This window comes from Sapajus apella, unplaced genomic scaffold (genome assembly GCF_009761245.1).
Source record: "Sapajus apella isolate SASKATOON/1434 unplaced genomic scaffold, GSC_monkey_1.0 scaffold86, whole genome shotgun sequence".
NCBI classification, from domain to species: Eukaryota; Metazoa; Chordata; class Mammalia; order Primates; family Cebidae; genus Sapajus; species Sapajus apella.
The window spans coordinates 3,508,701-3,531,086 of NW_022437026.1; the positions used below are offsets into that span (position 1 = coordinate 3,508,701).

General features: G+C 46.5%; 1 protein-coding gene and 1 long non-coding RNA gene across 51 annotated transcripts in view; both read left to right on the forward strand.

Moving 5' to 3' along the window:
* Positions 1–22,386, forward strand: part of CACNA1C (calcium voltage-gated channel subunit alpha1 C) — a 703,883-nt gene that overhangs the window by 209,136 nt on the left and 472,361 nt on the right. The window lies entirely within an intron of this gene.
* Positions 171–6,720, forward strand: LOC116534123. The gene is made up of 2 exons (XR_004261597.1): positions 171–2,524; positions 2,610–6,720. It is a non-coding gene; the product is annotated as an uncharacterized LOC116534123 (long non-coding RNA).

Genomic DNA, 22,386 nt, shown 5'->3' on the forward strand with positions numbered 1-22,386 from the left:
CCTCCTCCTCCTTCTACTCCTTTTGCTTCTCCTCCACTGCCTCCTCCTCCTTCTCCTCCTCCTCCTGCTGCTGTCCCTCCTCCTCCTATACTCCTCCTCCTCCTTCTCCTGTTCCTCCTACTCTGTGCTCTTCTTCTCCTCCTCCTCCTCCTCCTGGTCCTCCTCCTCCCTGCTCTTCCCCTTCCCCCTCTTGCTCCCCCTCTCCTCTTCCTGATTCTCTCCTCTTTCCCCTCCTCTGAGCAGCCATATTACATAGCTTACTCATGTTGAACTTGTGCTGCTAGTAAGCTTTGTTTCTCCCTTGCTGTGCATGTACAGTTCTTTCCCTTGGATGTTTTCTGCCAAATGTTTTTCATTGATGACTTTGCTGTTTAGGTCCCTTTGTCTGTCTTCCTTCCTTTCCCCTTCCTGCTCTGTGATGTTCTTGTTTACACACCTCTCCACTGTGAGCCTGGTGTTTCAGTGACTGGAGAAGTTATCTGAGCTTCTTTCCATGTTGTCACTGATGTTCACACAGCTTGATCCATTCCTCTCATGCAGGAACATTCGTGCATGAAGTCCTGATCCTGCCATGGAGCACCTGAGGGGAGGAGTCACTGGGTTTCTGGCCCCGGAGGAGCACACTGTTCCCCAGGACTTAACTCTGCATCCTATACTGGAATATCTGAAAATTTCATCACTGTTGAAAATAGGAATATTTTCTGAACTAAGGTCTTCTGAGGACATTGGGGACACTTTATTCCCAAGAGCAAACACTGACTAGGATGTCTTTTTGGCTATGATGGGATCTGGTAGAAAGTTTCAAGTTACTGAAATAGGGAATGTATTCTAATGTTGTCCTGAAAATAAACCAAATACACTTCCCTAAATGAAAGAAGAGATGTGTGTGTGTTTAAATCATTGATAGCAGCAGTGATGATGGTGACAGTCAGCCGTGCCATGCCTGGCACTGTGCTAAGTGCTTTAAACACTATCATTTGGTCCAGGCGGTAAATCATGAGGAATGGGTGTTAGTGTCCCAAAGCCTCAGGGAGGTTACAGGCCTGACCTGATCACAGCTGGAGGACCTCACCACACCCCTCCCTGTGGAAGTAGGAATTCTTCAGCAGGAAATGGAGTTTTCCCACAGAACACAGGACAGCAGGGAGGAGCGCACTGGGAATCATGACTGTGTCACAGCTCCTGCCACTGGGCAAGACTCCAGGCCTCAGTTTCTCCTGTGGTAAAGTGGCGGGATTGAATTAGATGCACTTAAGTAGATTTCCAGCTCTAAAGATCTATGATTTGATGTTTCCCTTATTTCAATGGAAAACATTGCTGTCACAAGAAAAACATGCTGCCATCAAAATGTCTTCTGCTCTTGGACAAACGTAATGGGGTTAAGCAGTGGTTAGGAAACCACTTCTATAGGGTGAGGGGACAGATGGATGAGTGTCCTAACCAGAATAGGGAAATGATTTTAGAACTGATTTTTCAGGGATTCTCAGGATTGTATTAATCTAGCTCTAATTCTGTACCTAGAATTGGACAGTGCTCAGGACAGGGCATGTCTAAACCAGGAAGGGGCTTCCCCTCAGCCCCAAACACAGAATTCATATGTCAGATCTGGAAGGGGACCACAGTGACCACTTAGTCCACCCTTTATTTTACATCAGCATCCCTGGAGACTCCAGCTTGTGGGAGAAAGAGACCTGTGAGGTCACATGGTCCAAGTTCCTGGAGCATCTCTGGCAGAGGAGTCTGCAGATCAGATGCAGCCTGTACCCGCCAAGTGTACCATCCCTGCTAAGTGGATCTTAGTGGAGTAAGGCTTACTTTAGGGATGTGGAGTGGAGCTTACTGGGATCTTTCAGCCTCTTTTCCAATAACTTCTGCATTAGAGATTGCGGTGTAACTGATGAGAACTCTTTTGAGACTTCTTTTTGTACTTAAAGTGGATGGGGCAGGCTGGTTTAGTACCTAGGGCAAAGAGTCTGGGGTCCTTCTGTTGGTTTAGGAAGCTCCTCTTGTCTGTCTGGCCTGTATACTTGTGATTTGCCAGCTTAGTTACAGTGGGAAGTAATGAATCCAGGATTCTCTGCTACTTTTCAGGTGATAAATTGTGATAAAGTCAAGTCAGAATTTCCTCGCTTAGGTGTTGTGAAAGCCCAGATGAGGTATGATTGATAAGATATTTTGAGTTTTTCACACAGAAGTAATTTATAGATGATTCCCAACTTTTGAACTGCTCTTTTATTTATTATTAAGTTGGTGTTTCAAACTTAGAAAACTCTAAATGACATTTAGTTTTCCAGGCTGGCCTGTTTAATGCATAACACAGCTGACACACTATATGGTTGCCATAAATCGTAACGGAAAATAGTACTTTTGCAAACAGATAATATAGAATTGCAGTTGCAGGCTCCCTAAAGGCCTTCAGCAGTTCCAGCCAGCACATGAACACACTGACACCAAAGCGTAAAAGACAGTTGCCCCATGCATCTTTACTGCACTGAGAGGACCTCGCAGAGCAAGAGGTCACTGGGTGTCTGCAGGCAGTCCCGGAGAAGCAGCAACCAGAGCCAGGGAGTTTAGTCTTCTTATGGCCATGGCTGTGTGCAGCCACATAGCCTCCTGAAACACCACTCCTGGGCTTTTCAGAACTCCCCCAGACCAACGGGTCCAGAGCTGTTAGGAGCCAGGTGGGCAGGGGAAGGCGAAGGCTCTAGGGCCTCTCAGGTTTTGAGCAGGACATTGTTACCAACCTGCCTTGTGCTCAAAAAAGATGGGCTGGAGCTGCCCAGCAGAGTAAATGCTGACCCTTTCTAGGTCAGCAATTCAATGCCCAGTGCTGTCTCCAGAGCCTGGCTTTTCCCGAGGTGCAGGCTGGCCCCAGTCACCTGCCTCCTCCAGGCACTGTGCTGTGCTTCTGAGATCAGGAGTGGAAGCTGGCAGAACCAGGAGCAGGCAACGCACTGGCCTCCACCTTGGCCTGGAACATACCCACCACGCCCTTGGGAGGTTCAAATCCCATCACCCTCTCTGCTGCTTTTCCCTCTTGCAGCGTGTAAACTAAGGTTCCACACTTGGAAATTCATGTGTTCCTCTCTTGGGAAATCTCCTTGCCACCTCCATCTCCCTGCATCTTGTGTCCACTGGAGCCTTTCACTGACTGGAGAGAATGCCCAGTTTAATCCAGAGTGCTGGGCAGCGTACATTCAGACTGTGCCCCAGGAAATCTGACACAAACCGTGTTTCCCATTGATTTAAAAAGTTAAGACTCAGTGATCTAATGTCACTCATTATTATGTAATAAAGGCCTATTATGGCTAGTAATTTTTCAGTGACTAACTTAATTTTACTTATTAGCGTTCATTTAAATCTTAGCCTATGTATGTTCAGTGCAAGTACTAAAACCGCCTTTCTTCAAAAATCAGAAATTCAAAATTTGTCATCAGTCAAGAATTCCTTCCTTTCCCCTCCTTCAAAAACATCCAGAGAAGTGAGATTTTCTCACATTTGAGCCAATGATTGAATAGAACCAAATTGGGAGATGATTAATTTTTTAACCAGTAGCACCAAACTGAAATTAATTTTACTAATTTTAAAATCTGACAGTTTTGAGGACCCTTTAATAGAACCAGAGCTTCTGAAAGTAATCACCTACTGAGTCGGTTCAGTGCAGAAATGACCCCAGGTCTAGAACTGCAGTTTAAGATGGTTTCCAAACCAAGCTGCGGTTTCATTTGGAATGCTCTTTTGATTTACATGTTCTGGGTTTTGTAAGTTTAATTCAAATTTATTTTCTCCTAAATGAATTTTTACTACCGGAAGGCCCCCATATGGAAATCACCTTCTTTCATTATGCAGCTTGCCTGGCCCAGAGGGTGAGCGGACCTTGAAATGAGAGCACCGCCCTGGCTGGGAGACAGGCCGGTTAGCATCCAAGGCTGTAGCACAGTGCAGCCCACAGCAAAGGATGTCCTCGGAAAGGAAAGTGCTTGGGTTTGTGCCTTTGTCCCTTAAGACTGAATACCCAGATCTGACAGCATCTCCTGCAGCAGCAGGGGCTGATTACCTGGAGCTCTGCCTGCCCCTCTCCCCACCTCTGCCTCCCCCCAGAGAGGCGGCTTCTGAGGAGGCTGCTGTTTGCAGCCAGGAGAATTCCTTGTCTCTGTGGAACCGGAGGCCTCCCCTCTGCGGCTATTTAAATGTGTTCCTCCGGCATGAGGATGACTCACCATTTAACAATTAATTACAGCTCCGCATATTGTAGGCACTGCACCTACATGGGGGTGTAATCTCTGTGCTGCACAATGTTAATGAGCTTCTCCACATTACCAAATTGTGAGGACTTCAGTTTTAAAAAACAGACATTGAACCAGATTTGGAGGAAAAGGCGAATTTATACTATGTCTTTGATACAAATTCTTTTCATTTTCTACTCTGTGGCTTGCAGTTTCCACCAGGGTAAGGGAGGCAGAGGTGGGAGGTGAGGAGGGAGAGACAGGGGGTCCTGGCTAGTGAGGGATCAGGCAAGGAAGCTACCTACTACACGCTGTCACCCGGGGCTGCCATGGCTGGCCCTCATTTGCACCACACCAGCGAGAGGCATCATCATCTTAGGTGATTTTAAGTTTTGAAGGTGAGGATGCATTTTACCATATGCCAATTTTTCTTAATCACATGTTATGGTTTATTATCCACAGATCTTTAAAGGACATTTCCTGTAGTAAATATTTGAACCTTTATAAACTAAGTATTGGCTGCATAAAGTCCTCTCTCCAGAGATTTGTTGCGAGTTTGTGCTTTTTGAGATGCACCGAGTGGCTCCAGGTCATTCAGTCATGATCATGACATCTTGACAGACTTTTAGGCGTGAATCCCCCTGATCTCTGTCTTGCTGCCTTCCTCACACCAACCATGGATTATACTTTCTCAGTATCCAGTTTCTTCTGGTACCAGGAGAGGGCCACCACCCCTTTGTGGCCTCAGGGGCATTGCACGTGCTACAGCTGACCCTTGCACAGTACGGGTTTGAACTGTGCGGGTCACTTACACATGGGTTTCCTTCTGCCTCTGCCATCCTTGAGATGGGAAAACCAACCTCCCTTTCCTCCCCCTCAATCTGCACCACATGAAGATGATGAAAACCTTTACGATGGTCCACTTGTACTTCATAAACAGTAAATATATTTTTTCTTCCTTAGAATTTTCTTAATAACATTCTTTTCTCTAGCTTACTTTACCATGAGAATACAACATAAAATACATAAACATATAAAATATGTATTCATTGACTGTTTATCCTGTTGGTGAGCCTTGCAGTCAGTAGTAAGCTATGAGTAGTTAAGTTTGTGGGGAGCAAGAAGTTACCTTGGAGTTTTGATTGGGAGGGGGTCAGCGCCCCCAGCCCCCTTGTTGTTCAAGGGTAAACTACATTCTGTCTACTTGGACTGCCCTTCCCAAAGGCATTGTCCTGCTCCCTTTTCCTCCATCAGGTCCCAGAGCATGCGTTACCACCACAGGGAGGCCTCTGCAGATGCCTGTCTAAGGAGGAAAAGGCAACTTTATGCTATGTCTTTGTTACGAATTCTTTTCCTTTTCTACTCTGTGGCTTGTAGTTTCCATTTGCTTGAGCCGGGAGGTCAAGGCTACAGTGAGCCAGGACCACACCACTGCTGCACTCCAGTCTGAGCAACAGAGTGAGACCCTCTTGCAATAAGAATAAAAAAGGGCTACCATCCTCCCAGCTCCTCGCTTCCAGCAATCACTCAGGATCCAATTTTTCTGCCTTATTTTTTTCATAGCACAATTACTATCTGAAATGATCTCATTTATTTACTTGTTTTCTGCCTCCCACCAGAATGTTCCCTGTTCTCTGCTGTATCCTTAGCACCGAGCAGTGCCTGCACGTGGTGAACACTCAACAAAAACTTCTTATAAGATGAATGAGTGGATGGCCCCTAGATTCTGTTATATTATTATTATTATTAAATCCAAGCCACACTCAGGAGTTTCACTGTATCAATATATCCATTAGGAAAGTTAGTAATGTGTAAAAGCTCTCCTGTGAATGCGTTCATTCAGTACTCTTACGGTGCTTAACCCCGTCTATAAGGCGTAAATCCTTCAGCAGATTCTTAGGGAGTGTTTACCAAGTGTCAGGCACTGGTCTAGAGCAGTGGTTCCAACCTGCGATGATTTTGCCCCCCAGGGGCAACTGTCAATGTCTAGGGACAGTTTTGGTTGTCAGGATGGGTGGCAAGTTGCTACTGGCCTATAGTGGGTAGAGGCCAGGGATGCCGCTAAACATCTGGCCACACACAGGACAGCCCCCCAACAAAGAATTATCTGGCACAAAATGTCCATAGTGTGAGGTTGAGAAACCTTGTTCTGGAGTCTGAGGATCCAGTGGTGATGGGGAAAGGCTCCTACTCCCATGAAGCTTATATTCTGTCACGGGGACTGGGATAGATACCCAATAAACAAATGAGATTATTCCAGGAATGACAAGGGCTGACAAAGAAATCAAATTGAATGTTGAGATGGTAGCTCGAGAGTTACTTAGACCGTGGGACTGGGGAAGGGTTTCTGAGGGGTGGCATGGGAGCTGGGACCCCTCCAGATGAGCTAGAGGCAGCGCTGGAAATCTGGCAGACCCTACCAGGAGGAGGGGGACAGCAAGTGCTAATGGGGAAGGGGACAGCTTTCCAAAGGTTCTAAGGTTTAGGTTGGTTTAAAAGAGAGCCATTCACTCTGGGGCTTGAATGTACTTTTATCCAATGAAGGTAGCCTAGAAATCTGCTTGAAAAACCGTGAGATTAGTATTCTTTTTTCAATATCTCATTTTTTGGAAAGAGCTAAGCTTCCTACAAAATGTATTTTTCTAGACTTCAGCGTTCCTTAAGAGCGGTGGTTTATCTTTCTGAGGTCGGCTGCCACGTTGATTCCTCCTTCCCTTTCTCAGCATCAGGCATCTTACAGCTTTGTCTCTCCACTCAGTACTCAGAGAATCACACACACACAGACCCAGGATAGGACACTTCAAAAAATAAAGAAGTCAGGGCACAGAGAAGGTGGAGGGGGGCTTCCCTGGAACTTGGCTGCAGTTGGAGTTTCAATAATTGAGCCTGAAAGATCGTTTTAGCTTCTTCAATACAAGTTTGGTGTTCTTATCTGTTAGATTATAAAGCTCCTAAAATGCAACATAATTCAATACCATTGTGTTGCAAACCCACTCACACTTTACTGCCCAGCCTGGCTGCTCCTCTTAGGAGTCCCCTGTCCATAGTTTAGAGAGTCCCAGAAATTCTGCCTTTTCCTCTATGTTCTCCCAGACTGAACAGAACACTGGAAATGTCTTCACTTAGGTCTCTGCTGCCAATCTGGGAAATGTCAAAGGAATTAGCTTTTCTTTCTATACTTCTAGCATGTATTATCCTTGCTATAAATGTCACTTTTTCTTACTGCTTGTGTGTCAGTCAGGTTGCGTTTGGCTGCAAGTGTCCTCATGACCCTAACGACAAGTTATTGTGTCATGTATCAAGTTTTGGGAGAGGGCATTCTGGGGGGAACAGGAGAGCATGTCTTCCTTTAGTGAGGAACCCTCTCCAAGAATCCTCATTGGCTAGGGGCCGGCCAGATATCTCTTTAGCAGGGAGAATGGGATTGGCTTGGGTGACTTCTGCTGTGCCTCCACTGTGGGAGAGGGGTGACATCCAAACAAAATTTAGGGGCTCCCAGCAAGGGAGCAGGAGGGAGTGCTTCTGGGTGGGCAACCCAACTTTATCATTTGTCTTCCTGGCAAGAACTCAGAAGATACTGACCATTTATATTTTTCTAGTTTTTCATCACATGCAAGAATGTCTTTTTATAATGATTAGAGAAATGATAATGATTGTGGGCCTTTGTTTCCCCTTGTCTGAGTGGGCCTTCACAATGCACACAGACTACCTTTGATAAATTGGATTGACTTAGAGGATTTTAGACTTGGAAAGCCTTAAAGAACAGCCAGTTCAGTCTTTGCCTTTCTATACAGGGACACTGAGCCCAAGCTGCCATGTGGCCTGCCCAGGACCTCATGGCTCATCCAGCTGAGGCTCACATGTTTTGGGTGCACAAGGCTCTCATTTTGTGTCTTTTTCCTAATTTCATGATACCTAGTCGCCGTTTCCCTCCATGTAATCAATGCTATTGTACACGTTTAAGTCTTTATCTCAGCTGAAACCTGCACAAGAACTGAAGAACTAAACAGTAGTCATAGATAGCTCAGCATGAATATTAAATATTTCATATTTTAAGTCTTCTCTTGAATTATTTAAAGACATTTCAATCATTTATTAACAGATATGGAAATTGTTTTGGGGCCTGGGGACCTTCAGTCCTCTTCTTGGTCCTTCAGAACCACACCATCTGGGTAGTGCCTCTTCTGCCTTTTCCTCCTCTAAGGAAGCTCTCACCACTAACGGCCACAGTGGAGAAAAGAAAGGGGCTTTGCCTCACGTGGGAAGCAGTGTGTCACCTGACAGCATCCTTGGACGCTTCTTTAATTTAAAAATGTTTTGTGAGCAAATTCCGAGCTCTGCTATCTTCTTCCCCATGAGCAGAGGGTGGGATGAGACTTGAGGATAGAGGACCCTGGACCCTGAGAATGCTTCCAGCCCTGGAGATGAAGATATCTGTCTGACAGAAGTCCCCAAGTCCTCAACCAAGGAGATGACCTCTCTTCTCTGTGAAGAGATGCTTTGCTTCTGGAAACCCAAGTATGATCCTAGAAACCTAGCAGCTGGCTGTTTGTACATCGAAAGTTTTCTTTTTTTCTATGTGGATGGAATCCACTTGAGGGTCCTATTGAAGTTCTCTGGGGAATTTAGATAGGTCTTGATTTCCATGCTGGGGTTGTAGCCATGCACACCCTGTCTGTAGTGAAACATATATAGTCTTTCCCATGAAGGAAGTGCCTGCAAACTCTTCAAAGTATCAGGCCGCAGGAGTGACCAGCCGGGCCCAAGAAGGTGGTGTAGGATGGGATGTCCGGCTGCGGTCATCTGTCTCCGTGCTGTCCTGTCCTCCTGTCCCCAGAGGAACAGTTATGGACATTGGACTTCTCCTTCTTATAGTACCTCTCAGTTTTGATGCTGTTGGCATTTTTGCAGGGACCGTTCGTTGTTAGTGGCTATCTCACCCACTGAAGGGTATTTAGGGTCCTTGGCTTTTACCTGCACTCAGCTCCCCAACCAGGTACTGCGGCAACCAGAAGTCCCCCACCAGTTTCTCACCACCTCCTGTGGGGCAGACTGCTCTGGGCCCCTGTTAGACACAGGATGAGTTAGGGGTCAGGATTCTGGAGCCTGCTGCAATCCTATGGCCAAGCCGGTACCTGCAGCTCCGGGGATCTGCATTCATTGGGCGGTTTTCTGAATGTAGGGAAAGTGCACACTAGGGGACACTGCTCCTTCTGGTTCACCCACCAGCACATCATGGCTTTGTTCAGCCAAGAAGCACATCGTATCTCTTTGGGCCCCTCTGGCATCTCCTCTGCTTTCATACTCAGTCCTGAGATGCATGTATTCGGAATACATTTTCACACCACAGAGCTTGCTAGACAGAACCCAAGGGGATGGAACTGAGTGAAGTGACCTACAGGCCTGTTTCTGGCCAAATCTCAGGGCCCAGGTCCCCAGCACAGGTCTTCACTGCTTGTGATGTCTGCCCTGTCATGCGGGGCCAGGAGGCCCTGCAGTCTTTTGGACATTAAATGATGCTTGCAAAACAACAACGTGATGGGTTAGGAATGAATCAGAAGCAGACCAGGGACATTTAAAACCTCTTATATACACATTCCCTTGTGCTCCTCCCCAAAGAACCTTGTTCCTTCCCAGGGAGAGAGTCTTGGCCACCTGTGTGGGAGGCTGTGTGAAGCCAGTGAGCTCTTCCACCCACAGCGCTCCCAGGACCCTGCCCTTCTTGTTTCCCTTTCCCGGCTCCAGCCTTTCTAGAAGGAAGCCATGCATTTGGTCACTTCTGAAGGGCTGGGTGAAACCAAGCAACAGACTTCTGCATGTTACACTGGGAAAGCCAGTGTGTGGAGGTGCAGTGTGACCCCCACCAGTCCTGAGAGGCCAGGTGCCCACGCTTGGCTGTGGGGCTTGGCTGGTGGGGGTGGGGCATGTAACCTGGGTACAGGGAAAAGGGGTACCGCCAACAGGCACTCACTCTTAATTTGGCTTTCTCCTTGGGTCTCATTATGTGTCACTTAATGTGAAAAGTCTGCCTTGGACTCCTATTCTAAATTGTCTTAACCTTTCATCTTGCCCTGTGGTGCTCTGGGCTCCTTTAGCACTGAAAACAATGTGTAATGCTATATTTATTTGTATATTTGTTATCTGTCACCCCCATCTACCCCGGTAGATGGTAATCTGTATGAGCTGGGGTCTGTGCATTGCAAGTGCTGGCATCTAAGTAGCTGCAGAATGAATAAACAGTGGCAGTAGCATCCTCTCGGGATGAGTTTTTAAAGTAGGAAGTAGACAGAGGGTTTGGGGTCATCTTAGTTTGCTCAGGCTCCTGTAGCAAAATACCACAGTGGGGGGACTATAAAGACAGAAATGTATTTCTCACAGGTCTGGAGGCTGGGCAGCCCCAGGATCAAGGCGCCCGCAGGTTTGGTGGCTGGTGAGAGTGTTCTTCCTGGCTCATGGACATTTGTCTCCTTGCCGTGTCCTCACATAGTGGAAAGGGCGAGGGAGCTCTCTGGAGTCTCTAAGGGTGTTAATCTCATTCATGAGTGCTCTTCCCATGACCTAATTACCTGTAACCACCCCCACCATATCATCACATTGGGGGCTAGGATTTCAGCATAGGAATTTGGGGGGACACATTCAGTCTATCACAGTGTACATGGACTGCAGTGGGAATTACCCTGATTTGGGGAGTATTTAGGGAGGGAGAGTGCCAGCTGGACAGACCTGGGATGGCTCCGTGTGAACCATGTCTGCAGCATCCTGGGAGCCTGCTTGAGATCCAGCCCTTCTAAGGAGCTCTGGGAGACTTACAACCCAGCCCTTGGAATGAGATCCAGAGGGAAGAAGGCCAGTTGATGACTTATGAAATGTAGATTTGTATTTTCAGAAGTGCAGAGTAGTATTTTAAAAAAGCAAATGAGACTCTGAGGGTTGGGAGAATGGCAGAGCATGGGAAGTGGAGGCTGCTTCTGATCCGGGAGGAGGCACTGTGAGATGTGGAAAGAGCTCAGGCTTTGGAGTGGAGCCTGCATTTGATTCCGGATTTCACCACTGACTTGTTGCGTGGCTTTCATCCAGTTTGAGACTCAGCATTTTTACCTGCAAAATGGGGCTAGTAACACTGCCCTCTTTGAGTTGTCATGAATATTCAATGAGATGATGTGTGTACCCACCTCCCTAGCTACCACATGCCTGCTTCATAGTGAGTGTCCAATGAGTGTTCGTTCTTTCTTTTCTCTCTTGAACAGCCAGCATGGCCAGTTTTAGATTCTCTTGCTCTCCAACCTAGTCTAATTTATTCTGTCAGCTGTCACATCTACTAACTACGTAGTCCATAGGTGCATATTGTGTGCACGTAATGGACCCATTGCTGTGTGAAGGGTGGTAAAGATTTAGGAGTACAGATTTATTCTGCAGACTACCTCCCCATTAACATGTGCCTGAGAGAATACATTTGGGATTTTTAATACTCATGCTTCATATTTTATACACATATTTTAATAAAATTATTTTAAGCTGCTGTTGATATGGGAAATTATATTTACAGCCTCCACATAACATTTTAGTGAAAAATCCTGAGTTATATTTCAAGTACAGTGGTAGAACGTGGGAATCACTTGTGCGTGTTCTGTAGAGCCCGTCAAGTATCAATAAAGGGGAACTGCTTTGGGAATATGTTTGGGCTCCATGACCACATTCGAGGAGCATCTTTCCCTTCCCAAGGCAAGGCACCTTGGCCACATGTGTTGGAGGATTTGCAGAGCCAGGATTTGGGGGACAGACCAGGCTGCTTTCCCAAGCCGTGGCACACCTGGGCTCTCTTCCCTTCCCTTTTTCTGTCTGATAGTCTTCCTAGAAAGAGGTCATTTGTTTGGCCCCTCCATGGGACTGCGTAAAATCAGCTGACGGGCATCCGCACATTAAGCTGAGAGGTCAGGAGGTGCTATTGTAAGCACTTTACATCCATTTTGATAGTTTGTGTGACAGTTGTGCTACATAATAGATATGCTGTATTTTGTTACATTTTAGGAAATACAAGATGAAGTGTTTTGATTACATTTTAGGAAATTGGCTTTGAGTTGGCATGTAATACATTCTAATTTTTCGTATTTAAAAGATGAGAAATAGGCCGGGCACGGTGGCTCAAGCCTGTAATCCCAGCACTTTGGGAGGCTAAGGTGGAAGCATCACTTGAGCTCAGCAGTTCAAGACCAGCTTGGGCAATATAGCGACACCTCATCTCTACAAAAAAGTAAAAGAAATTAGTCAGGTGTGGTGGTGTGCACCTGTAGTCTCATTTATCCTGGAGGCTGACACAGGATGATTACTTGGGCCCAGGAAGTTGAAGCTGCAGTGAAGTCAGAGCTGAGATCATGCCACTGTACTCCAGCTTGGGTGACAGAGCTAGACCCTATCCCCAGAAAAAAAAAAAAAAGAGAGAGAAGTAGGCTAGCATTTCCCACAGACCATCGGACTTTCAGGAAGGGATTATTGATGTGTGCTTTTTTACAGATGGCCCCTATCTTCAAGGAGTGGATAGTTTTTTAGGGAGACAGAACAAACAATAAGAATGGAGCATTCATATAATGAACATAACAAATAGCACAAAGAGGTATGCAGCCAAATTAGTGGACCTTTGAGGACAGCAGGGCTGGAGAGGTTGGGTAGTAACTGCATACGCCATGGCTCCTTGAATTTCAGACTTTAGCAGTTTCTCCCTGCGAATGTTCCTTAAGGACCTGTCATGCACAGGTACTGTGCTAAGAATAAAGTGATGAGCAAGGAAGCGGAAGACATAGCATGATGCCTGCCCTGAATTTCTTTATGTCTGAGAGGAATGAGAAGACATTAAAAAACACAGCGCAACATGACTCAAGGTAGAAAAGTTGCAACGTGCTAAAAGAGAAGAACAGCTAGACAATGCACTGCTCAGAGAGGCGAGATGACGTGCACATCTATGAGGTTGCTGTGGCTTTGGCTAGGACCGTTATCTTAGCTGAGATGGCCTTAAGGCAAGGTAAATTGATGAGGCTGCCCATATTAATAACACCTGGTACCGCAGTGCCCGTCAGAGTGGATTCCCCTGGGTGAGGGAGCTGGCAGGCTCTGGAGCCCTCTGTCCTCCAGGCATAAATCCGCCATGCACTGCATTGGAGGGAAGCTCCAGGGAGCTTAAGGAAGGATGTCTGGGTGGTGGGTAGCAATTGAGGGACTCAGGCTACTGGCATTTCCAACCCATACAGTGTTTTACTATTTAATGATCAGTATGTTTTACCAGATTTAGTAGCTGAAGATCAGCCCAAATTGGACCCCCAGGGGTAGGTAAGCTAGTGAAGCCAGAGGTGTAGGCTATTCACCCTCTTTCATCCCACTCCAAGAAATATATTTTACCCAGTAACAACTGTCTTGTGTTCTTGGAGGGTATTCCTCCTGGCTTCACCTAAGGGTCTAACTTAGGATTTAAGTTCCCTGTATTGAGTTAGTAGAGAAATTTGTGACCTAACCACTCTACTTATCCTAATCAAAGTCCTCTACCACTGTGATCCCCTGCCCCAGACCCCTGGGCCTCACCTCCATCCAGTAAATAGAGGGATTGTACATGGCAAGGCCGAGGGCCACAGAGCCCCTCACTAGCTCTCCTGGCTGGCAGTGTCCATTCTGATGGGTAGTGTTTGTGCAGCACCTGGTACTAAATCTTGTAGCTATCAACCCCCTGGTTCCCATGCCTGCCCCTTCGCTCAGCAAGAAGCAACGAGTCACATAGCACCACGGTGCAGTCTTGGTTTTGGATGAGGTATATGATTATAAGAATGTGTTTTCATAAAAACAATAATCATCTTAAAAAATTGTGTAAGCCTTCCCTCTATAAATCAGTATGGTTTGAAAGAAAACCAAGTCAAACAAACACCAACAATCCTTACGAACAAAGGAGTGGGAAGGGGTATGTTTGATGGTTGTAATAGTAAGAAATTCACAGGGAGGAGTCATAGTGTGCTTGAAGTTTGGTGGCTCTCCGAAGACAAATGGCGTTCCATCTGTGTGAAAGGGAGCGAGGGAGGGAGGGAGGCACGCCCGTGGCTGCTCTGTAGCTGGGGTGCTGTTTCATAAGGTGGTTGACTGGCTGGTACCACCGGCACGCAGTGCCCTATTACCAGTTGTTTACCCAAGGATAAATAATCCTAATTATATTTTAGAAGTACAATTTAAGGAGCTGAAGTTTAAAATAACTGTTGTGAGCTTCAGAAAAACTCATCTCTGGAAGATATCCATCGAGGGATATTTGTACTTCCAAGGGAATCTGAAGGGGCAAGAATCAAGTCAGGCTTCCCTACTTTTCAGTTAGTGGACTCTAAGCTTAAAGATTATGTTCGTATTCCTTTAAAATAGTAATTGCTTTGTTTCCTCAAGAGCCAAGATCCATCCAGTCCCTAAATGAAATTCTCAACTAAAATCAGAAGGTTTAAGATACAGTTATTTTAAGTGCTGCATACTCTTAAAAATGTGTGTCTGGTTATGTTGTGTATATAAGTGGCTCATATCAGAGATGCAGCAAGTCAAGCTATATAAAATTCAGTAACACATGCCAGAAAGGGAAGGAGGGAAGAGAGAGAAAGACAGAGAGAGAGAGAGAGAAAGAGAAAGAAAGAGATGCTTATCCTTCTCTCCAGGAGAGGCTCAAATTTTACTTTCAACCCGTTTCTAAAAATGGCAGATGCAAAGTAAGAAAACAAATTTATCTGTTGCAGGAAGGAAGGAAGGAAGGACAGAGAGGGGAATCTAATCTTCAGCTTGATGTGATATGTTTTTATCTGAATGCTTTTGCAATAGAACATCTGGGAGGCAAGTGAGAATTGCCTGTGTTTCAGCAGTTTCATTAGGGTCACAGAGCTTTATTTCTCAGGCCTGTGATAGAAAATATGAACTATTTACATAGTTGGGAGTTGAGGAAGGGGTGGGCTAAAACAGTGATATATGCAACAGTACATGCCATCAGTGGGATGTGATGATAGTGCTTATCACAATAGCTTGAGGACCTATGCCCTCTTTCTTTGTAGGCATTTAAATAGCTAGCCTTGTTTCTCTTTCCTAGGATTAAGGCAGGGGCTGTTGGTGGTACCTCCATCTGGAAGTCTGGGAAATTGGTGGGGGTTTGGTGACTCAAGTTTAAAGTGGATTTTAACCCAGTTCACGTGGTGCTTGTGCCGACACTGGCATTTTGTGCTGCATGATCTAGAAGTTGAGGCAAACGTTTTCAATATGAGACTGGCAGAGTCTCAGAGGACAGGGTCCAAGTTTCACAGTTTAGAAACATTGTATTGATTGAAGTGTATTAGAGAAAAAAGCATTCAGTTAACTTTTTCATTCAGTCATTTAGTCATGCAACATATCTTTCTTGATGGTCTGTGAGGACCCCAGCACATTGCTGGAGGCTGTACTTGGGGGCAGACTGAAGCTAGGTGCAGTGTCATCTCCTCTCTGGTAACTCCTTTCCTCTGGAATCTGCAGGTATAACTGGTATTTTGTGCCATAGAGGAGGAAAAAAATATACAGGTGGGCAAGCTGGGATTATGTGTATCAAGATGGCTGTATAATGATGAAGGGACTATCTCTTGGGGTGCATTTTAGCAGAAAGGAACATAAAGCATTCAAAAGAGTTCTATTCTCCAGTTATTGTCAGGACTGACTTTTCTTTGTTCTGTGGTCAAGGAAGGCTCTGCTGAAAACCCAGAAATCAAAGTGGGTCCTTGCATGAAGGTCCCTTCAGCGTCAGCAATGAGAGCAGTAAATCGGGCAGAACTCCCTAAATTAGGAATCCTCCTTGGGAGTCCTTGACCAAGGCTGTGAGGTCAAGGTCAGATTTAATTTGGGATTTTGTAGTTTATAGGCTGCTACCCACTTTTTTACACCTTGCAGTAACCATGTTCCAGTGGCTTATCAGGTTGGTCCAGGCTGTGCCTGGTGGTGAGAACCTCAGGTTTTGTGGGCACATAGCTTCACCAGGAGAGGTCTTGGGTGTCTTATGTTGGTAGAGTAGGAGTGTGTCCATGGACTTTAACTTCTCTACATGCAAAGCTAAAGGCAAACTGGATAGCTATTGCTGCCATAGTTTTGTAAATCTATGACTCTCTGTTGAGGCCTCTTTAACTGTAGCAGGCTTATGCATCTTTATGTTAATTCAGTAGGAACCTACCAGATGACTCTCCTTCTCCCAAGAGTGTAACGTCATTCATACAGGTTTGGTTTTGCTTAGAGGTTGGGGCTTGGGGGGAAATGAGCAGGGCTTGCCCTCAAATCACCAGTCATTTGGTTCCTCCTTTCTTTCACCTGTCACTCTTTCTGCTACTTTTTTTTTTTTTTGAGATATAGTCTTGCTCTTGTCTCCCAGGCTGGAGTGCAATGGTGCCATCTCAACTCACTGCAACCTCTGCCTCCCAGGTTCAAGTGATTCTCCTGCCTCAGCCTCCCAAGAAGCTGGGATTACAGGCACCCACCACTACGCCTGGCTAATTTTTTGGATTTTTAGTAAAGACAGGCCTTCACCGTCTTGGTCAGGCTGGTCTCAAACTGCTGACCTCAGGTGATCCACCCGCTTCGGCCTCCCAAAGTGCTGGGATTACAGGAGTGAGTCATGGCACCCGGCCTCTTTCTGCTACTCTTAAGTTATTAACATAAGCTTGGGGAACTAGAGGCAGGAGCTGGTATTTGGATCAATGGCTGGGTAATCCAGACCAGTCAAATAACCAAGAAATTATTAATATTTGTTCCAGGTTATATGTTTTTATGGGGTGATGGTGAAAGAAAAAATTAATTTCATTTCCTAAATGTGTGCTTTTCACATAGCAAAATTAGCCACTGTTTGCATTTGCTAAGCATTCATCAGCCCATGGTAGAGAGAAAGAACTCAAAGGTAAGTATGGTTGCAGGTAAAGAAACCAGGAATCTAGTGGTTACCACTGGCTTCATTCAAAGTATAGATCCAGATTATTACATATTATCTGAATTAAACAAATTTTACTTTAGAGAGATCAGGGAGGTTCTATGTTTGAAGAAATCTTATGATTACTTATAAAAGACATCATTGCCACCAAAATTCTGGATTTTAACTGATCTGATCTGCTTAAAGCATGATACCTGCATACCTGCTAACTTATTTTTTGAGAACAGAGAGTTAAATAAGGAATAGGATTCAGTCCTTAGAATGCAGAGCCTGTAATTTTAGAAAGAGATATAGCTTATTTAGGCCAGATACTTTTACTGTTAATATCGTTACTGTTTTATCTAGAATGTTGACTCTGTTATGCTTGAGTCAGTTGCCCCTTCCTCTCTTCCTCTTTCCTCTGTATATTTATTGCATACTGAATAAGTGTCTTGGATGACAGCAGATGCTGCGGTCATAGGGGTGACCAGTTAGGCATGATTTCTGCCTTCATGGAGCTTAGAGTCTGGTGGGAGGGATGGACAGAGCAAGCACAGAACACCTGGACACCATGCAGTTTCTCCTCTGAGCCAAACTGGAAGATCCTGAGAATAATTCTATTGCTTGTCCCTTGGAGATATTAACAGATTACTCAGTGATTTTGATTGTTAAAATATCCTCCTGATTGGAATTGTTATCACAGTGGCTCCTCTGGCAGGAGCATAGTTATAAAAGAAACCAGGAACTGCCCATGTGCCCAGCCTAGGCTTCTGACTTCCACAGATGGCTCTAGGGCTGGGGCCTGGCTAAGTATTTTCCAGGAGGAACGTGGTCAGTCAGGAGCTAGCACCTGCCATTTCCCATTCTTTCAGAGCCAAGGAGCTGGGCGACCATCTGACAGCCTGGAAGAGCCCTGCTCCGATCTGGAGCGGAGGTTAACACTTCAGGTCAGCAACTTCCTAAGGGAAGGAAAAATCCCTCCCAGGTGTTGCTTCAAGCTTTCTCTGGTGCTGCTTGTTGCTGGCCTTCAGATTTTGGCCACCACTACCTTTCAGGTATCATTCTCCCTGCCTCCCTTGAAGAGGTGACCTTCCCCTTCTGTGCAGGGCACTGTCTGTCCCATGTGGGCTTCCAGGGCGGGGGTGAGGAGGCGGCGGCGAGATTATTGCCTGTTACACATGGACATCTAGACGGGGGAAGAAACATAACAGCTTTATTTTTAGGCTTTGCTAATTCTCACTCTTCTCCTAGTTCGCTGCTACCTGGCAACAGCTTATTGTCATGGCAACACCGATGTTAATGAGTGAAACTCTCAGTGTGTCTGCTTTCCTGGTGCTCTGATAGACACTGTGTGGAGCTATCTTTCTGGCCATCAAAGGCTAAACACAAGGCTCCCTTCCCTGCTGCAGGCCTTCCGGGCCCCGTCCACAGAGGAAAGGCACGGAGGCCGCACTGACAAGGGATTTATGGCTCTGCTTACACGGTCCCAGCTTCTCCTCTCTTCACAGATGGCTGCTGGCTCTCGCGCTGCCCCTCCCCTCCCGCAGTCCCTCCCTCCACATTTTTAAGCAGCAGCTGTAGCCAGTTTTCTCATGTTTGGGGCACCTCGAGATTTGAGCAGGTTTTTATGGCACCTTCTCTGCCGTTGATCAGCGGGGCTCTGAATCTGAGTTTTGAGAAAGGAGATTTGTGGCTGGAACTGGTGCTCACATTGAGGAGGGAAGACCTGCCCCCTAGTCCTTAGGCTGAGAATCAATAACTCCATCATAGCTTCTTGTCTTGCTTCCCTGACATCTGTCACTCAAGGGTGGCTTTGCAGCATTACAGTAACTTGTTAGGAAGAGCAGGCAGAGTCTGCTCCAGCCTCCTCATGCCTCAGTTTGTCCATCTTTAAAGCGGCGTGTATCTGAAATGGGATGGTCCTTAAGTGGGCGCTGCTGAGGAGGGGTTCATGTGAAATGCCCTGGGCTCCTGCTCACCATGTCTATCATGTGGGTGACTTGCTCGACCCCTCTGTGACTCTGCTTCTTACTTGTAAATAAGGATAGTAATAGTATCTACCTCAGAGTGTCACTGCAGGACTCCTACCAGCTACATATGTGTCCAGGGCTCATAATAAAATAATGGTTAAAGAAATCCTAGTTCCATTATGTGTGGTCATTATTCAGTCTTCACCCTGGTCTCATGAACTGAGGTCTGTTCTTATTTTTGAATTACAAAGAGGGAAACTGAAGCACTGCCTCTGTTACTGGAAGTGATGGGCTTGATTTGAAGCCTAGGCATGCCCTGAGCCACCACACTGTAAGGTAAGCCTGAAGGAGATGGCCCTGTGTGTCCTCAGTGACTGCTCCCTGTTCCAGGGAGGTGGGCCTGGGCCCCCGGGAGTGTGTCTGAGCACCTTGTACTCCTTGGGTAAGAAGTGCTATGTGAACACAGAATTACTAACTTTTTTTTTTTTGTTTTGTTTGAGAGGGAATCTCACGATGTCACCCAGTTTGGAGAGCAGTGGTGTAATCTCAGCTCACTGCAACCTCCACCTCCTGGGTTCAAGAGATTTTCTTGCCTCAGTCTCCCAAATAGCTGGGATTACAGGCACATGCCACCACACCCAGTTAATTTTTTGCAGTTTTGGTAGAGATGGGGTTTCTCCATTTTGGCCAGGCTAGTCTCAAACTCCTGACCTCAAATGATCCACCTGCCTCGGCCTCCCAAAGTACTGGGATTATAGGCGTCAGCCACTGTGCCTGGCCACTATCATTGTTAAGTGTGACCTCCACAGGGGTGGCATTCAGCTGCTGTGGCCCATCTTGAACTCAGCACTGCTCTACCAGGTTCTTTAACGAGCAATGGAGTAAAAATGGCAGCCACCTCTGTGTAGCCCTATCCTGTTCTTTAGGATGCGGGGTCCCTGGCAAACACCTCTCAGTTGGGCTAAGGAAGCACATTACCACTTATTTGCTGTGCTAGTTCATCCAAACTTTTCAGCAACATGTAACAGCCTTACTTTTTTTCACAGTAATAGTCCTTTTAATTTTTCTATGTATTTTTTAAGTGGTAGCACATACGTGTGGTCTTGTGGTATAAAGTCAAAAATATGCAAAAGGGTATATGGTGATAAGTCTCTCTTCTCCCTTGCCCCAGCCCCCCAGTACCTCCCCTGGAAGGAGGTCTGTCCATCGGCAAGCATATACATGTATATCGATTTGTAAACCCTGATGGGAACACTGATACATTCTCTCTTGTATTATGTTGCTTTTTAAATACACTTGACAGTATATCTGGGAAACTACTCCATATCAATTCATGATCTATGAGGGAGACTTCATTCATATTCAACAGACACCTCAAAAATCTTATTGTTTTCCAGGTAAATGAGGTCTAGTGTGTGAATCATTGTGAAATATGCTTAAGAAAGCCTGACTCCTGGCAATAAGTTAATAAAACTAAACAATTATTATCATCATGATAATAATACCAGGATTCTTTTTAATCCGTGATGCAGTTCTTTATGTCTCATTTTAAAGCTGAAACCTGAAGTCATGGAGCTAGAAATGTCCCTGAGCTGTGTTTGAACCTGAGTCTGTCTGCCTTCCATCCTTCTGTCGGTTTGCCTGCACCGCACTCCTCCTCTTAGAGAAAAGTGCTCCGAGTGGGTCTTGGCCACAGCATGGCCATAGGAGCTGACTCCCTAGGAATCCCCATGGTGGTCTAATGTATAGTGAGAGCATCACTACACAGTTCTCATCACCGCCAGCCCCACTTCCTATCTTCCCTGTAGGCCCAGCACTCATCCACAGGCAGACACTCCTAGTTAGCACACACGGCTGGTGGACGTGTGAGGTTGCTTTGATCCCATCCCTTCTAGTCTATGCTTCTGCTTCTTTACCTAGAAAATGTGCAGTCATATCTCATCCCTGCCAAAAGAGGTACTCAAGAAGAGAGAAAAAGAATGTTCAGTGTCTTCTCCTCAAGTCCTCTTCTTCCCCAGTAAGGCAGAGGGGCTCTGTCTGGGTTTGGACTTGATCACCTCATGGGTGTGAAGTTGGGAGGGGCCACAGGCAAGGAGGACCTGCATTGCAGCGGGTGGTTTGGAGGCTCGGCAAACGTGTGCTGCACGAGATAGGGAAACGAAGCCGCATTTGCCAGCCTGTCTGGGTCTCCTGGTCACTGAGACATCAGAGACATGTGGGTCTGAGTCCTTTTGCTTGGATTTAATCTTCTGCTATTTGTGGGTGTTCTGTTGCATTCGATGGGGCTTCAGTCTTCATTTTCATTGTCCTTCGCAATTTCTCTCCCTTCCCTTTCTGCAAGCTTGCCCACTTCCTAGGATAAATCCTGGTCAGCAGTGGTGGTGCTGAGGGCCCTGTTACCCAGACAGTTGCCAGCTTGCAGGGCCCAGCATGCCTGTGAGGGCAGAAGGGTTCTGAGTGGGGCCTATTCCTCTGAGTGGGATGTGCACTCCCTCCTCCTAGGCATGGCTCCTCTTCTTCCTCGCGGCCTGGCTCCTCCAGCTCACACTTTCCGTGGGGCTCCTACCACACTCCCTGTCCCCTACACCGTTGACACTCTTACATCAGCATTGCACATGGGCATAAAGGGGCACTGCAGCCAGTCCTCTGTGGAGGACTCAGGATGTCCCAGCTCCTCAGGGACAGGCTCCAGAGTGGGCCTGGCAGAGGGAAGGACTGTGTTCCCTCCCAAACGGGCCAGTCCTTGGAGCTGCTGCCATGGCTTCAGCTTCCAATACCCTGTTTGGAGGGCTCTTTGCAAAGAGGCAGAAGAGCACCAAGGTGAGTTGAAGGGCCCTGGAGCCCCAGGCCTGCCCACCTGGAGGGCAGCTGATGGCAAATCTGTGTCCTAGAACACGCCCTCCTGCCGCCAGTGTCACGTCGGCCGTGGTTGTGAAATTTCTGACAACGATGCTTGGAACTCATCCTGTTCTTGAAGTCCCCATGTACCCCATCAGCTGCTGTGCTGTGTTGTCAAGAACACAAGAACAAGAGAGAGAGTACACACAGCAGAGATGTGTCCTAGGGTGTTAGAGGAAGGGACCCCATCACAGAAGAAAATTAGCAAAGACAGAATTGGGCAGAGCCTCCCTGGGACACACCAAATTAAGTTGCTCGGAGTCTTGGGGAAGAGCGAGGGGAGGACGGGGCTTAGGGATGAAATGTGAGGACAGGGAGGGGCCTCTTGAGCAGGCTTGGTGGCTCAGTTAGGCACTGGACACAGACTGGGACCACA